The following is a 4,053-nucleotide window of genomic DNA, read 5'->3' as shown; positions in this document are numbered from 1 at the left end:
ACATGATTCGAACTGTAAGCAGATGATTTGCATTCCCTATTATAACTATTATAATTTCAGTATGTGTATAAGTGTCACTGTCATAAAAAGTCAGTGCTATATTAAAATACAGTATATCCAAATTAGAAGTTAACTAAATAAGGATAGTCTAACAGAATTATCCTAACATAGTTATTTCTACTGTAATACAGTATTTAACACTGTAACACCAGTCCAAATTCACAACATTCCAAAATAAGAAAAAGCGGGATTCTGAACGGACTCAAATATTTGTATTGTAGAGTCCGTTCAGGGTTACGTATTTTCTTCTTATTGCTAGGCATTTTATGAATTTGGATTTGGACTGGATAAAAATTATGGAGTAGTCCTTAGCATGGCTAATGCTATGGTACATAAGATCTAAATTCAAATTAGCAAAAGTTGGATGTATATTGATATTACTCAGGAAGTTTTATCAGCAATCTAAATCTAAAATAGAAATTTTATGACAAAATCATGTAATCTTATTGAATTCGGTTTGTTTAACATTGTTTTGCACTTGGTTAATTGACTAATCAGTAAGATCTATTACCGTAAAAATAACAGATTTCGTCATTATCAAATAGTAAAATTGGAAAAAATTCTTGTAAAATGTTGGTAATTGGAAAATTTCATCATTATAAAGGAGTTTAAGTATTTCCTATTAATTCTACATTTTATAAGCTACCAAGCAAACTACTATTGCTAATAATTATATAAATAATTTTAACTTAACACCATCATTTCTTTCCTAAGGGCTTCTAATTACGATAGAAAGTCTTAAAAATTACCAGTATATTCGCTAATGAATTAGTATGAGTAATCTATAGATTTCATTTTAGCTACTTCAACTTACAATACTTTCAAAAAGCCATTTAGATGAACGAAAATATCAACAGGAATTTCTTGCAATTTACAGTTGCTTAAGTCGCTGTAATAATCAGAAATAAATGAAGGCAATAGAAAATGCTAATTATGCCTAAAAAAATTTCTATTAAGTATCAGTATCAGGCTTTCAAATTTAGTTGTTGAATTTAAAATTGTAATACAGAATAATAGACAGCTTAACCACCTACATAGCATAATCAAAGCATTTAAATTTATTCCCTGTTGAAGATACTAGTGGTGGTATGCAGAGATCGGTAACATAAAGTCCTCGAATAGTTTGCTTAATAGTGGACAGTGACATGTTGTTATGACCTATGGATCTAAAATTTGAAATGGTAATAATTTAATACCTAAAATGAATTAACGACTTGAATTACGATAATATAATATCAGAATTTTCAGAGACAGCCTTTTCACAATTTAGATACTAATAAAATCTATTTATATCTGCCCACTGAATGCAACGGCAATAAAAATAAATTTATTATATGTATGAAAATGCAATGCTCTAGTGAATCTTTAATCTAATTGAATATTAACTAAAATGTATTTAAAATGGAGTCAATTTAATAGTTATGAGTATCACTCACAGTGCTCTCAGATAGAGATTCCATCTAAAAAATGATTGTGGTATGGATGTAATGCCATTGCCTGCCAATATTCTGTATACACGTATTTGATGTTATCCATGGAGCATGTCAAAAATAGACAAATATGATCTAAAATATGCTTACAAAATGTTACCGTAGCATCTAAACATGCAATTTTAAACTTAGTTATAACTTAATATTTTTAATTTTTTTACACTTACAAAGTAGGAGGTAGCTTTATCAGTTTGAACAAGATCTGTTCATTTAAACTGATTCCATTTCTTACTAAATTATTATAGCTAATATCTCTGAAAATAGAATATTGACAATATTTATACAACTATTACAACTAGAAATATTAAACATGAAATTTTATAACTTAAAAATTTTAATTATTATTTGTTATGGTAATTCTTAAATTTTATAATCTAAAAAATTGATATTGCCTTAAGGTGGCAGTTGCCGAAGTGAAACTCGTGTGGAATATAGGCAGTACGAATACAAATGAATAATACCTTTACTAATTTAGTTAATAGCTTACTACTAATTTATTGGCATACTAAATTACTGATAGAATTCTTGAAGTCAAAATATGATAACATGATATTTCTATTATTAATCTTAATATTTTCTAAATTAATGCAAAAATAAGATGTTGTCATAAAACAGCATTGCAACAAGATAACGTAATGTACGATCTATAAGGCAATTCCTTGAACCATGCATCAAGGAACGATACCTGCACTATCAGAAACACTTTTGCTTTACTAGCAGACTACTCATAGACTTAAACACCTCGTATTTTTACGTTAAACACTAAGTTTGAGAATCCCCTTTATTACGCGATATACTGCATTTATATACTCTTCCTCAATAGTTCAAGAGTCATAGTTAGTACGATTGACTTTGGAATCATTTACTGAATTAGATATAATTTTAGCTACTGCTCTCTTAATACAGACAACAGTATTTATGAACATAGACATCTGATGACTAATACAGAATAGTCAGATTATGATATGTCCTATCACGGAACATTTCCTCGATAATTTACAATCTACTATAAGTAAGTTACTATCACAATGATTCGAACTGTAAGTAGATGATTTACATTCCCTATTTTAACTATTAATTTCAGTATGTGTATATGTGTAACTGTCATAAAAAGTCAATGCTATATTAAAACACAGTATATCCAAATTAGAAGTTAACTAAATATGGATGGGCTAACAGAATTATTCTAACATAGATATTTCTACTCTAATACAGCATATAACACTGTCACAGATGTAGACAAATATTGAAGCAAACATCTTAATATTTAAAAGAAAGCTAGTACTTACAATCTTAGTGTTAAGCTGCCAAACGTCTTATCACAACTAAGTGATATATAGGAAATATTATTGTGACTAACACTTCTAAATTTTGCGTTAAATGATAGAAATTTATTAGTTTATAGTTATATTAAAGTATCAGATGCGATAATGCAGGATGATTTGTTCAGAGTAAAATCCTCTAAGTGAAATTCATTAATTAGCTTTGCATAGAGTTAACATTGTCAGCATAACATCAATTTTAGGGCAAAAAGGGAGTGCTTGAGCTAGAGTTAATTCAGCATACTTTTACAGTAAATTGAAAACATTAAATTATCTTTAAGAAATACGGTACCTATACTTCTTTTGTAAATGAATACAGTTACTTGCACTCAAAATATTGAAAATTTTAATTAAACAGCTAATGGATAGGAGCGTAAGTGTTATTGTTATTTTAAAGACATCAACCAGCAGCATTGGTAATAATACGTGATTTTACTTACAATTCTTGAATGGTTTTGTAAATTGAGTTACAGGATAAACTTTCTAGTTTATTATAATTTATTGATCTACAGTTAAGATAAAAATATTCAGAATAGTTAGAGTTTTAGACTGTCTAACAAGCCTTAAATTTTGAGCAATCTTTGGGTAAACTACGTATTTGCTTACAGTTTACGTATTTTAATCAAATTGGTAAAGCTGTCATTTGCAATCTTCCTCAAGTAATTATAATCCAAGGACCTGTAGTCAACACTTATCCACTTATACAAAATCTTTTTATGTTTAACATTATTGCATTCGGTAAGGTAAATATATATAGTATCTGTTACAAAACCTATGTAAAATTGCTAATGGACATACAAAGTTGTCACTTTTGTTAAATTATAGAATGGGGCTCCAGCGATGGAAGAAATCCGATTTCCATTACAATTTCTATAAATTTTAAACAAAATTCATAATTACACAAAGTAAGGAATGTTTATATTAATAAAGGAAGCGTAATGAAATTATTTCATGTATGGTATAGGTTACTTGCCAACAAGTCAAATTTTAAAAAATAGTTTTTAGCTTCAAAGAACACAGCTCTACGGTATTGAAAGCTAATGAAACAAAGTTAAAACGTATTCGTATGTAACCAACGAAATAACAACTTACAAAAAATTTAAGAGATTTAAATCTTGGAGGAAAATTCCATTCAAAGAGATTATACGATTATAGCTAATATCTCTACCAGATTAAAATAA

This window comes from Trichoplax adhaerens, genomic scaffold, assembly GCF_000150275.1.
Source record: "Trichoplax adhaerens TRIADscaffold_2 genomic scaffold, whole genome shotgun sequence".
NCBI classification, from domain to species: domain Eukaryota; kingdom Metazoa; phylum Placozoa; class Uniplacotomia; order Trichoplacea; family Trichoplacidae; genus Trichoplax; species Trichoplax adhaerens.
This window is presented reverse-complemented; position numbering follows the sequence as displayed.